This window comes from Hemiscyllium ocellatum, chromosome 26, assembly GCF_020745735.1.
Source record: "Hemiscyllium ocellatum isolate sHemOce1 chromosome 26, sHemOce1.pat.X.cur, whole genome shotgun sequence".
Classification (NCBI taxonomy): Eukaryota; Metazoa; Chordata; class Chondrichthyes; order Orectolobiformes; family Hemiscylliidae; genus Hemiscyllium; species Hemiscyllium ocellatum.
In genome coordinates, this window is record NC_083426.1 from 46046972 (window position 1) to 46061503 (window position 14532).

Sequence of the window (14532 nt, forward strand, 5' to 3'; positions counted from 1 at the left end):
TTGATGAAGGTAGAGTAATGAATGTGGTGTATATGGATTTTAGCAAGGTATTTTATAAGGTTCCCCAAGGTAGGCTCATTCAGAAAGTAGGGAGGCATGGAATACAGGGATCTCTGGCTTGTTGATACACAATTGGCTGGGCCCTAGAAGACAGAGGGTGATGGGAGATGGCAAGTATTCAGCCTTGAGCTCAGTGACTAGTGTGTTTTGAAGGGGTCTGTTCTGGGACCTCTGCTCTTTGTGATTTTTATAAATGACTTGGATGAGGAGGTGAAAGGGTAGCTTAGTAGGTTTGCCAATGATACAAAAGTTGATGGAGTTGTGGATAGCGTACAGGGCTGTTGTAGATCACATCGGGACATTGACAGGATGCAGAGATGGGCTGTGAAGTGGCAGTATGAAGTGATTCATTTTGGAAGGTCGGATTTAAATGCAGAATACAGGGTTAAAGACAGGATTCTTAACAGTGTGGAGAAATAGAGGGATCTTGGGGTTCAAGTCCATAGATCCCTCAAAGTTGCCACCCAAGTTGATAGGGTTGTTAAGAAGGCGTGTAGTGTGTTGGCTTTTATTAGCAGAGGAATTGAGTTTAAGAGCCATGAGGTTATGCTGCAGCTCTTTAGAGCTCTGGTTAGACCACATTTGGAATATTGTGGTCGTCCCATTATAGGAAGGATGTGGAAGCTTTAGAGAGGGTGCGGAGGAGATTTACCAGGATGCTGGAGGGCATGTCTTCTGAAGAAAGATTGAGGGTGCTTGGGCTTTTTTCATTGGAGCAAAGAAGGATGAGAGGTGACTTGATAGGGGTGTACGTGAGGATGAGAGGCATAAATAGAGTAGATGGCCAAATACTTTTTCCCAGTGTGGAAATATCTATCATGAGGGGGCATAACTGTACGGTGACTGGAAGAACATTTAGGGGAGATGTCAGAGGTAGTTTCTTTACACAGAGAGTGGTGGGTGTGTGAAATGTACTGCCAGCGTGATAGTAGAGTCAAATACATTTAGGGACGTTTAAGCGACTCTTGGATAGGAACATGGATGATAGTAAAATAAAGGGTATGTGGGTTAGTTTGATCTTAGAGTCGGATAAAAGGTCGGCACATCATCAAGAACCAACAGGCCTGTATTGTGCTGCACTGTTTGAAGTTTTATGTTCTAAAGAGGAATTCAGCTGTTTTTGTTCAGACAGAGCTAACCATTTTGAACAAGGTGTTGGCTCATTGATCTAGAGGTATAATCCCTGCTTCGGGTGAATGTAGGGAGTGTGTGAGAGAGGCCTGGGTTCAAATCCTGGATAAGTCCTTGTTATGTTTTGACTCTGTCCTTTACAGGTTTGATGTGCCAGAAGACCCACTCCTGCTCCTATTTCAGAGGGCTACATGATATGGAAGAAATCACTAATTATAAACATATCTTGTGATTTGGTACAACTATTATTATAATTTTAAGGTTTATCAGGAAGGCAAGGCTAATACTGTCCAGAAAGAAATAGAACTTCCTCTACAGAATCTTTCTCAACCCAAAAAGTCCCAAAGTGAATGTAATAGTTTTGATGCGTAGTCACTGTTCCTTATATAGGCTTACACACAAGGTCCCACAAGTTTCAGTAGGTTAATGAGCAGATAGTTTGTTTTAGTGATGGTTGATTAAGGGATAAATGCTGGCTGGGAGAACATACCTACTTTCTTGCAATTAAGCAGTGGGGTCTTTTACTCTTACCTGCGAGGGCAGTCAGTGCCTGGTTTAGTGTCTCATCTGAATAATATGGCCACTGACAGTGAGGCATTCAGTATAGAGTCATAGAGTAATAGATTTGTACAACATGGAAATGTTCAACTAGTCCATGCTGACCAGATATCCTACATTAATCTAGTCCCACTTGACCCTATTCATGTACCCGTCCACATGCCTTTTAAAAGTTGTAATTGTACCATCCTCCACAACTTCCTCTGGCAGTTCATTCCATACATACTCCACCTTTGTGTGAAAAGGTTGCCCCTTAGGTCTCTTTTTCCCTCTCTCACCTTAAACCTATCTTTCCGAAATGTTGATTTTCCTGCTCCTCAGATGCTGCCTGATCTGCTGTGCTTATCCAGCACCACACTCTTGACTTAAACCTATGCCCTTGAGTTTTGTACTCCCTTACCCCTGGCTATTTACACTATCCATGTCCCTAATGATTTTATAAACTCTCTAAGGTCATCCCTCAGTCTCTGACACTCCAGGGAAAATGGCCCTAGTCTATTCGGCCTCTCCCTATAGCTCAGATCCTCCAACCCTGGCAGCATCCTTGTAAATCTCTTCTGAACTCTTTCAAGTTTCACAACATCCTTCCAATAAGAAGGAGACCAGAATTGAATGCAATTTTCCAAAAGTGGCCTAACCAATGTCCTATACAGCTACAACATGACCTCCCAACTCCTGTACTCAATACTCTGACCAATGAAGGAAAGCATACCAAACACCTTCTGCACTATCCTATCTACCTCCCCTTCAAGGAGCTATGAACCTGCACTCTAACATCTCTTTGTTCAGCAACACTCCCCAAGACCTTACCATTAAGTGTTATAGGTCCTGCCCTAACTTGCCTTTTCAAAATGCAGCACCTTACATTTATCTAAATTAAACTCTATCTGCCACTACTCAGCCCATTTGCCCATCTGATCAAGATCCCGTTGTAATCTGAGGTAACCTTCTTTGCTGTCCACTACACCTCTAATGTTGGTGTCATCTGCAAACTTAATAACCATACTTCCTGTGTTCACATCCAAATCATTTATATAAATGATGAAAAACAGCACTGATCCTTGTGTACTATAAAGGTGAAGTCACCATAGTCCTGCTAACAGAGAGATGGTGTTTTAATCTAAGAGTTACCACATTATAGATAATGATCATAATCATTATAAGTAATCTAATCTAATCTAACATCTCAAGCAACAGGAGAGTTCTTCATGGTAACCTCAGCAAGGGCAGGAACTAAACCCACATTGTTGATATTACTCTGTATTGCAAGCTAACTGTCCAGCCAACTTAGCTAAACTACCTACACAAATGTTGCAGTCGGGTATCCCGCATTTGGGGACATCACAGACGTCAGCACACCCGGAGTGCAATGGGATAGCCTCATCCTGGGAGAACCCACCAGGGTTGGAGGATCTGAGCTACAGGGAGAGGCTGAACAGGCTGGGGCTGTTTTCCTCAGAGCGTCGGAGGCTGAGGGGTGACCTTATAGAGATTTACAAAATGATGAGGGGCATGGATAGGGTAAATAGGCAAAGTCTTTTCCCTGCGGTTGGGGAGTCCAAAACTAGAGGGCATAGGTTGAGAATGAGAGGGGAAAGATATAAAAGAGACCTAAGGGGCAACTTTTTCACACAGAGGGTGGTACGTGTATGGAACGAGCTTCCAAAGGATGTGGTGGAGGCTGGTACAATTACAATATTTAAGAGGCATTTGGATGGGCATATGAATAGAAAGGGTTTGGTGGGATATGGGATGGATGCTGGCAGGTGGGATTAGATTGGGTTGGGATATCTGGTCGGCATGGACGGGTTGGACTGAAGGGTCTGTTTCCATGCTGTACATCTCTATGACTCTATGACCTCCATTTGCTACTACATTGAGGTGTTGGCACAGATGTTTGGGTCCAATCTCTGGAATGGTACTTTAACCCAAGCTAATCATCTAACCTGGAGGCAAACACATTGCCTCTGAACCAAATCATTGAAATATGTTTAATTATTTTCTTGTCAACTTTGTAGTGTGCTTTATGGTTCTGATATCTTTAACCTAGGCAAGATAAACTTATTCAGTTATTATGTATTACGTTAAACCCCAATTGGAAATCAATCAACTTTACTAGCTAGATCTTAGAAGAAAATGTCTTCACGCCCAGGGATATTCAGATTCCCAAAGGTATGTCAGAATAAAATATACTCATCAGATGGTACACAGTGTTGTTACTGAGCAATAGTGGTGGAGGGAGTGGACGTTTGTGGATGTGGTGCCAATCAAGTGGGCTGCTTTATCCTGGATGGTGTCAAGCTTCTTGAGTATTTTTGGAGGCAAGTAGGGAATATGCCACCATACCCCTTACTTGAGTGTTGTAGGTGATGAACTGGCTTTGGACAGTCAGGAGGTGAGTTACTCACCACAGACTTTAAATTTCATTTGAGCCCTCAGAGGTCAGATTTTGCACTGAAAACACATTTAGGTGTGATTCAAAGCCAAATACTTCCAACCCTAACAATTTAAATTGTAGCTCAGGTATTAGAGATAATGGTTGCTTACGCTGAACTGTACATGCAGATGTTTTATGGCCTAGGCAAATGCCTGAGCTGCACTGCACCATTTTCAATACAAGTTGTTGTTGTTATTGTTAAGGGGAAGCTGGATGCATACATGTAAGAGAAGGAATAGAAGGATTACAGTGGGACAGTGGCTAGCTCTGCTGCCTCACAGCTCTGGGTTTGATTCCGCCCATGGGTGACTGTCTGTGTGGAGTTTGCACATTCTCCCTGTGTCTGCATGAGTTTTCTCCCACAGAGCAAGGACGTGCAGGTTAGGTGGATTGTCCATGCTCAATTGCCCCTAGTGTCCAGGGATGGGCAGGCTAGGTGAGGTAACCATGGGAAATGCAGGATTACAGGGTTATGGTGGGTCTGGGTTTTATGCTCTTCTGAGGGTCAGTGTGGACTCAATGGGCTGAATGGCCTGCTTCTACACTGTAGGGATTCATTGAATAAACTATGATGAAGGGGAACAATGCTTGTGTAGTCCATTGCACCAAGTGGCCTGTGATTTTGATGTAGGCTGTATGTATGAATCAAATATCCTTCTTTATCATCTACCCTTAAGGACTGCAGTGAAGTCAGCTCCAAATCATCAAACAGGGACGTCAGCTCATTCCCCACTGTGTGAGTTTACTCAGCATCCCGTGTTTATTTGGATGGACTGAACGATGACTCAGTTACAGATTCATATGTGGGCTGTGGGATCTGCCAACTGTTTAATTTAATCCTCAGCTTTGATAGATCACCAGCCAAGTGGAAAATTTTCTCATGAAAGCAGCTTCTATTAGGGTCCAGTTGTTAAAATGCAAGTTACGTCAACCAATGATGATTGGATCTATATTTGAGTTAAAGATTGCATCATTTTGTCCTTATCTATTTGTGAAGCACAAGGAACTCTTCTCGTTCTCGTACATCTCCCCCAAAAGTACACGCTGTCAATACTGTCTGATGGAACATATCTGGACTCAGAGTTCATTCTTCGTAGATTGAACAAAAGTTTACATATTCCTTGTGAATTTCTCTCTTTGGTATTTCATGTAATGTGGTTGGCTGATTATTTTTATTATCCATATTTTCCAAAGAGAGTGGGAAATAATTTGGAAAGTTTATTTGAGCTCCTTGGAGCAATGTACTGTAATCTGTGGTCGTAGAGTGAAAATGGAAAGTTGAGTATTTTCACTCTCAGGTCAGACTTTGAGTTAATAACTTAGAAATTCAATTAAATGGCAGAGGGGCAATTGTGGTGGTGTGGGGGCAGGAATTGGTTCAAAACAGGTTTCGATGCAGAGTGTCGCTGAAGTGACAATGGAATAGTGGAGCATGAGGCTCACAGTGCTGTATGAGATTCTCTTGGGCATGAGACAGGGACAGGATGTGAGACTAACCTGGGCACGATGGAGCATGGAGTATGGAAGAGGGCTAGACTGTGAGACATACGTGGAGATGGCAGACAGTGATGTTCAACTGGGTATGGAGGAGTGTCAGACTCACCTGGGCATAGAGCAGTGTGAGACTCACCTGGGCACAGAGCCGTGTCAGACTCACCTGGGCATAGAGCAGTGTGAGACTCACCTGGCCACAGAGCCGTGTCAGACTCACCTGGGCATGGAGGCTGAAACGTCAACTCTTCTGCTCCTTGGATGCTGCCTGACCTGATGTGCTTTTCCAGCACCACACTTTTCAACTCTGATCTCCAGCATCTGCAGTCCTCACTTTCACCTGGTCATGGAGCAGTGTCAGACTCACCTGGGTAAGGAGGAGTGTGAGACTCACCTGGCACAGAGCCGTGTCAGACTCACCTGGGTATGCAGCAGTGTCAGACTCACCTGGGCATGGAGCAATGTCAGACTCACCTGGGCAGGGAGGAGTATCAGACTCACCTGGGTACTGGGCAATGTCAGACTCACCTGGGCGCAGAGGAGTATCAGACTCACCTAGGTATGGAGCAGCATCAGTTTCATCTGGGCATGAAGCAATGTCAGATTCACCTGGGCACTGGGCAATGTCAGACTCACTGGGTATGGAGCAGTGTCAGACTCACCTGGGTATGGAGCAGTGTCAGACTCACCTGGGTACGGATGTATAAGATCCACTTTGGTATGGCAGAACATGAATGTTTGTAACTGGGGGGTAGGTCAGACCATGAGCTAACAGTTCTGTAATTCAATAAAAGCACAGAGAGGGAGGTGGGATAGATTATGGTATTGACCAGAAATAGTTTAAAACAGTTTTAACTGGTCAATTACTGAAGTTACAACAGCAGAGTGGAGAGTGGAGCCTGAGGCTCACTTGGGTGAGGTGAGATAGAGTGTGAGATTCACCTGGACACAGTATGGCAGCAGAGTGTGAGACTCACCTGGGCATGTTGGAGGGACAGAGTGTGAGGCTTAGATTAGATTTGTTACAGTGTGGAAACAGGCCCTTCGGCCCAACAAGTCCACACCGACCCGCCAACCACCTAGACCCATTCCCCTACCTAACCTACACATTTTATTTTGGACTGTGGGAGGAAATCAGAGCACCCGGAGGAAACCCACGCAGACACGGGGAAAATGTGCAAACTCCATACAGTCAGTCGCCTGAGGGTGGAATTGAACCCAAGTCTCTGGTGCTGTGAGGCAGCAGTGCTAACCACTGTGCCACTATGCCATTTACTTGGATAGATCAGAGTATGACTCCCACATGGGCATGCTAAACTCTGTGGCTTACCGGACTATGGAAATACTTGCGCTCACCTGGGCACAGTGGAGAGGCAGAGTCTGAAGCTCACTGTAATGGAGGACTGATTTCTGCATTTCTGAAGAAGAGTCACTCGACCTGAAATGTTAACTCTGATTTCTCCCCACAGATGCTGCCAGACCTGCTGCGATTTTCCAGCAGTTTCTCAGTTTTTATTTCAGATTTCCAGCATCTGCAGTTCTTTCAGTTTTTTTATCTGATAACATGCACTTTTCCATGCACATTGTAGTCTAGTGGTATAGTTACTGATGGGACAGGCTTCAACAGATCATATGTTTGGCCCAGAAATCTCCCCTACTGTTACTTGTCTGTTGTTGGTGTGTATTCAAAGGATTTAAACGTTGACACTCAACCTGTTTGGCTGCTTAATGAATTTACATTTCTGAGCCATCATATCCTGTGGGGTGTGGGACTCAAATTCAGAGCATGTGACTCAGAAGCAAAGCAATTCCCCATGTGCTTCCAGACCTTATATGAACTTAAGATAATTGTTGTACTTTGTACTCTATACCTTTACTTATAAAGTTCACATTCCCGTATACATTACTAACTCCTTTGTCACCCTGTACTAACAACTTCAAACATTTGTTACACCATTGTTTTATCTCTCTATCCTTGCAACCTCTTTTAAACTGCAACACGTAGTTCATTTTATTACTTCTTTTCCTGCCAAACTGTGCTGCTGTATGTTTCTCTGCAACAGGTTTTCCCTGCCATACATCTTTATGACAGAAATGAGGAGGAATTTCTTCTCTCACCTCCCCCCTCACTTCCATCCAAGGCCCCAAGGGATCCTTCCATATCCGTCACAAATTCACCTGTACCTCCACACACATCATCTATTGCATCCGCTGCACCCGATGTGGCCTCCTCTATATTGGGGAGACAGGCCGCCTACTTACGGAACGTTTCAGAGAACACCTCTGGGACACCCACACCAACCAACCCAACCACCCCGTGGCTCAACACTTCAACTCCCCCTCCCACTCCACCAAGGACATGCAGGTCCTTGGACTCCTCCATCGCTAGACCATAGCAACACAACGGCTGGAGGAAGAGCGCCTCATCTTCCGCCTGGGAACCCTCCAACCACAAGGGATGAACTCAGATTTCTCCAGTTTCCTCATTTCCCCTCCCCCCACCTTCTCAGTCCCAACTCAGCACCACTTTCCTAACCTGCAATTTTCTACCTGACCTCCCCGCCCCCACCCCCTCTCCAGCCTATCACCCTCACCTTGACCTCCTTCCACCTATCGCATTTCCAACTCCCCTCCACCAAGTCCCTCCTCCCGACCTTTTATCTTAGCCTGCTTGGCACACCCTCCTCATTCCTGAAGAAGGGCTCATGCCCGAAACGTCGATTCTCCTGCTCCTTGGATGCTGCCTGACCTGCTGCGCTTTTCCAGCAACACATTTTCAGCTCTGATCTCCAGCATCTGCAGTCCTCACTTTCTCCTCTAACATATGAGAGGTCTGTTCAAACGTTTGATAACAGCAGGGAAGAAGCTGTTCTTAAATCTCTCTTAGTACACGTTTTCAGACTTTTATATCTTCCGTCTGATAGAAGAGGGTGGAAGAGTGTATAACCAGAGTGGGAGGGGTCTTTGATGATGCTTTCCCGAGGGAGCAGGAAGTGTAGCAGAGGCAATGGATGGAAGGCTGGTTTGCATCACAGACTGGGCTGTGTTCACAACACTGTAATTTCTTGCAGTCCTGGGCACAGCATTTGCTGTACTAAGCTATGACGCATCCAGATAGGATGCTTTCTATGGCACATCTATTAAAAATTGCTAAGAATCATTGTGAAAATGCTGAATTTCCTTAGCCTTCTGAGAAAGTAGAGATGTTGGTATGCTTTCTTGACCGTAGCGACAATGTGGATGGGCAAGGATAGATTGATAGTGATATTTACCCCTAGGAACCTGAAGCTCTCAACCACCTCAGCATTATTGATACGGACAGGGTCACGTCCTCCAATCTGCTTCCTGAAGTCGATGACCAGCTCCTTCGTTTTGCTAACATTGAAGGAGAGATTGTTGTATTTACACCTCACCACTGAGCACTCAATCTCTTTCCTGTATTCTGTCTCGTCGTTGTTTAAGATCTGACCCACTACTGTGATGTCATCAGCAAAGCTGTAGGTGGAGTTGGGGCAGAATTTGGCCACACTGTCATGAGTGTATAAGGAATATAGTGAGGGGCTGAATACGGAGCCTTGCGGGATTATTGTGGGGATTGTTGCCTATTCTTACTGATTGCGTTCTGCAGGTTAGAGAGTTGCAGGGGTGGGCAGAGTCCTGGGTCTTTGAGTTTGGAGATGAGTTTGGAGGAACTATGGTGTTGAAGGCAGAGCTAAAGTCAATAAATAAGAGTCTGACACAAGAATCCTTGTTATCCAGATATTTCAGGGATGAATACAGGGCCAGAGAGATGGAGCCTGCCCACCACCAGAGATATATTTCCTTCCCCACCCCTATCCACTTTCCGTAAAGACCATTCCCTCCGTGACTCTTATCAGGTCTGCGCACCCCCACCAACCCACACACCCCTCCCGGCATCTTCCCCTGCCACACAAGAATTGCAAAACCAGCACCCACACCTTCCCCCTCACCTCCATCCAAACCCCCAAAAGACACATTATTTACTGTATCTGTTGCTCCCGATGTGGTCTCCTCTACATTGGGAAGACAGAACGCCTACTCGCAGAGTGTTTCAAACAACATCTCCAGGACTTTCACGAACCACTGTTCACAGGAAAAAACCATCTCCGGGACACCCACACCAACCAATCCCACCACCGAGCACTTCAACTCCCCCCCCCCACTCCACTAGGACATGCATGTCCTGGGCGTCCTCCATCGGCACACCCTAATCACCCAACACCTGGAAGAAGAACACCTCATCTTCCACATTGGGAACCTCCAACCCCATGGCATCAATGTTTCCTCATTTCCCCTCCTCAACCTTGCAACACAGCACTGCCCTCATGACCTGTCCATCTTCCTTCCCACCCTCCTCTCCGATGCATCACCATTACCCCCTCCTCCATCTACCCTGCACATTCTCATCTACCTTTCCCCCCCCCCGCCCCACCTCCCTCCCATTTATCTCTTCACCCCCTCAGCTCACAAGCCTCATTCCTGATGAAGGGCTCTTGCCTGAAATGTCGATTCTCCTGCTCCTCGGATGCTGCCTGATCTGCTGTGCTTTTTCAGCACCACACTCTCGACTCTGATCTCCAACATCTGCAGTCCTCACTTTATTTTATTACGACAGTAGGTGAGATGTAATGGGTCATGGCAATCTGGGAGGCTGGTGTCAATGTGTGCCATTATTAACATCTCAAAGCACTTCATTATACTCTGTAGCCTGTAACCCTTGATTCCCAGACTGACCAGGAACCTATCTATCTCAGCTTTTAAGTTCACATAATGACTCTCCCCCCACTGCTCTCTATGACAAGGAGTTCCAAAGACTCACAAAGCTTTGAGGGAAGGGATTTCTTCTCATTTCGGTCTTAAATTGGCGTCTGATCTCCCATCCTTCTTTCTCCATAGCATGGACCTCTGCTGCTGTACGTATTTCCACTCTGCTCCCTCCCCTGCAATGTCCCATGGCTTCGTCTCAGCTAATCCCCTGACGCTGTGTCCAGTTTGAGATCCTGAGGCACACTGGAGAGAGAGAAAGGCAGAAACGTGTCTGTGAATTTCCAATCCCAATACAAAGTCTGGGTCGAGCTAGGGTTGCCCACAAGGTTGTCGCCCCCCCCCACAGTCGATGTGCCCAGTGCTAAGCATTGGTGTGACTCATGCACTGAAGTGATGGAGAGAAGCCAAAAGAGAAAATGCTGGAAAATCTCAGCAGGTCTGGCAGCATCTGTCAGGAGAGAAAAGAGCTGGCGTTTCGAGTCTCCCTTTGCCAAAGCTGGAGAGAAGGATGATTCCAAACTGTTTTATTCAGGTTTGGGGAAAGATGGAATGATGCTGGATAAATAAATGATTGAATTGAGGCACTCGAGGCAGGATTGTTTCCACTTGAGCAATGTGGAAGGGATTAAGGCAAGAGAATGGTACTGCCATCAACTTCATTGAGAGACGGGCTGAAGGGTCTCTTTCAGCGCCCCGTTGTAATTGGTGCCTTGATTTTCTCAGTTGCTGACCGTTCAGCTTTCTGGAGTGTCTTGGAGGGGGCGGTGAGAACCAGCGAGTGAGCAGGCTGATGGAGTGCACGGTATTGCCCCCCCCCCCCCCCCAACACTCGCTCCTTCAGCTGAAATTGTGGCGATTGTCCTGTTGAAGGTGGCGGCGGCGGGGCGGAGAGTTAAACTGCTCCTGCTGCTGCTGGCCTTTGGTTCCCTGCAGCCCCTGTGTGACTGGCAATGCCCAGGATTTTCTGGGCTACTTCCTGATTGAGAGAGATCCCAGCCCCGCCCTGGATGTGCAGAAGCAGCAGCCGGTGACGTGAACCTCTCCTCCCGGAGCCTGTCAAAGTCTTGGCCAAGTGAGGGACATTGAACTGCATCTGTGTGTCTCTGTGTGTGTGGGGGGGAGAGAGAAGACGTGAATCTTGTGGAGTTGGTCTTCCAGCGTGACCAGTCTGCTTCCTTCCCTTCACCCCCGGGCCAGGTTATCCGGTAATGTGCTGAATCTTTAGTACTTTTTATTTTAAACAAACTTTTGGCACCGTGCTGCTTGCCTGATCCAGTAACCCTTTCGCTGTCCCTCGCTTGCTTGCTTTCTCGGCGGTATCTCACTGGGCTCTGAGCTCCCTGGTGCTGTGTCTGAATGGGATGAGCTGAGTGAGGAAGGCTGTTAACCTTCTCAAAGGATGTTTACAAGAAACGTGGCAATCAGCGAGGTATGTCAGACAGGAGCAAGAAATGCAGAGAGAGAGAGAGAAATAACAGGAGGATGTCATTCAGGCCATCGTTTTGGTTAGAATTTATCCAACCTAGTCCTACTCTGAGCTCCTAATTAGATTCCCTACAGTGCAGAAACAGACCCTTCGGCCCAATAAATCCACACCCACCCTCCGAAGAGTAACCCACCCAGACCCAATTCTCTCTGACTAATGCACCTAACTTTAGGCAGACGTTACACGGTGGTCTTTCCCCACCCGCGCCTTGGCGGCAGCTGCCCCAAGCTTCAGCGCGTCCCTCAACACATAGTCCTGGACCTTGGAATGTGCCAGTCTGCAGCACTCAGTCGGGGTCAACTCCTTCAGCTGGAAGATCAACAGGTTTCGGACCACCCAGAGAGCATCGTTCACCGACCTAACTAATGCACCTAACACTGTGGGCAATTTAACTGCTAATTCGCAGAGTACCTCATGTATTTTTTATTTAAATATGAGGGTTCCCCTTTTACCAACTTCACAGTCATTTGCACATCCTCTTGAGGGGAGAATATTTTTCATCTCCTCGCCAATCTTTCAGCAAAGAATGATTTTAGATCCATGCTGCCTGATTACTGGGCTCTGTGACTGGTAACTGATCCTTCCCATGTTGGGAAAACAAACCCCAGCCAATGGCCTTGTAACTTTCCTTTAAACCCTCTGGAGTACAATCACATCCTTCCTGTACTGTGGTGACCAGTCATCAGCCTGTAGCAATGCAACAATGTGACAATGACCAGATAATCTGTATTTATTTTAGTGATCTTGGTTGAAGGATAAATATTGTGCAGGATGCCCCAGGAGGATTTTATTGCTCTTTATCACATTTGCCGTTTAATGTCACATTTGGAAGAGAGCTGCTCCATCAGTGTTGATCTCCTTCAGATCTGCTTCAGCGCCTGTATACGTTCTTGTGCTCAAGTCCTCGGGAGTGGAGTTTGAACTCATGGCATTCTCTAACTTCGAGGCAAATAGCCTGTTGGATAATCTGAATGCAAAATCCTGCTGATGCTGGAAATAGAGAGATTAAATGCTGGAGTATTCAGCAGTGTCTGTGACGAAGCAATACTTCGCACTTGGTTGTAATGGTCATCTGGTATTGTCACTGGGCTAGGAATCCAGAGGCTCACGCTAATGTTCTCAGCAGAGGCTGTAATTTTAAATTGGATAAAATAGATCTGGAATTATTAAACTGGTCCGATAAGAACACTGTCAACTGTTGATTGTTGTAAAAAGAAATCAGATTTGGGTGGTATGGTGGCTCAGTGATTAGCAGCTACCTCACAGCACCAAGGACCTGGGTTCAACTCCAGCCTCAGGGCCACTGTCTGTGTGGAGTTTGCACATTCTCCCTGTGTCTGCGTGGGTTTCCTCCGGGTGCTCCGGTTTCCTCCCACTGTCCAAAGATGTGCAGATTAGCTGGATTAGCCTTGGGAAATGCCGGGATAGGGTCTGGATGGGATGCTGTTTGGAGGGGTAGTGTGGACCTGATGGGCCAAATGGCCTGCTTCCACACTGTTGGGTTTCTATGATTTATTAATATCCTTTACGGAAGGAAATCTTCCATCTTTACCTGGTCTGACCTACATGTGACTCCTGACATGTGGTTGACTCTTAACTGCTCTCTGGGCAATTAGGGGTTGGCAATAAATGCCAGCCTCAACAGTAATATCCACATCCCTTCAATGAATTTTTACAAACGTTGACATGAACCGGAACTCTACTTCCCCTCTCAGCAACTTTAGCAGAACTGAGAGCCGGTAAACCAAACAGCGCCTGGGTTGTAGGAATAGTCTGTCTAATAAACACGCCTTCACTGAAATTGCTTCAGGTAATATCAAGTTGAAGAATTGAGATGTAGATTATTTCATAAGTGTGGAAAGGCTTTGGAAATCTGAAACACAAAGGGATTTAGGATTTCTAGTTCAGGATTCTCCTAAAGTTCAGTTGGCAGGTAAAAGGGCAAATGCAATGTGAGCATTCACTTCAAGAGGTATTGAATTAAAAAAAAAAGATCTTGTTGCTGAGGCTATATAAGGCTTTGTTCAGGTTTGGAATATTGTGAGGAGTTTTGGGCCCAATATCTAAGAAAGGACATGTGGGCCTTGGAGGGTATCTAGTAGAGGTTTATAAGAATGATCCCAGGGATGAAGGGCTTGTCATATGAGCAGCAGTTGAGGACTCTGTGTCTGCGCTCAGAGTTTGGAAGGATGAAGGGGGATCTCATTGAAACTTGCAGGATATTGAGATGCCGAGATAGATTGGAGGTGGAGAAGATGTTTTCAGTAGGAAGAGAGACTAGGAATCAAGGGCACAGCCTCAGAGTGAAGGCATGATCCTTTAGAACTGAGATGAGGAGGAATTTCTTCAGATAGAGAGTGGCGAATCTGTGGAACTCATTGCTGCAGAAGTGTGTTTAAGGCAGAGATAACTAGGCTCTTAATTAGTAAGGGGATCAAAGGTTCTGGGGAAAATGTAGGAGAGTGGGGTTGAGAAACATGTCAGCCAATGGCAGAGCAGACTCGATGAGCCAAATGGCCTAATTCTGTTCCTGTTTCTTATGGTCTTATGGATTGTCAATTTTCAGAAATAGTGCTTATTC

At 46.1% G+C, this 14532-nt stretch overlaps 1 protein-coding gene across 3 annotated transcripts in view; it reads left to right on the forward strand.

The window, feature by feature from the left end:
* Nucleotides 1-11445: 11445 nt before the first annotated feature.
* The window catches only part of mical1 (microtubule associated monooxygenase, calponin and LIM domain containing 1), a 105833-nt gene continuing 102746 nt past the window's right edge, over nt 11446-14532 (forward strand). For all 3 annotated transcript variants that reach the window (XM_060845580.1, XM_060845582.1, XM_060845583.1), the window contains exon 1: nt 11446-11670. The gene's annotated coding sequence lies outside the window, so the exon portion shown is untranslated. The remainder of the gene's footprint in view (nt 11671-14532) is intronic.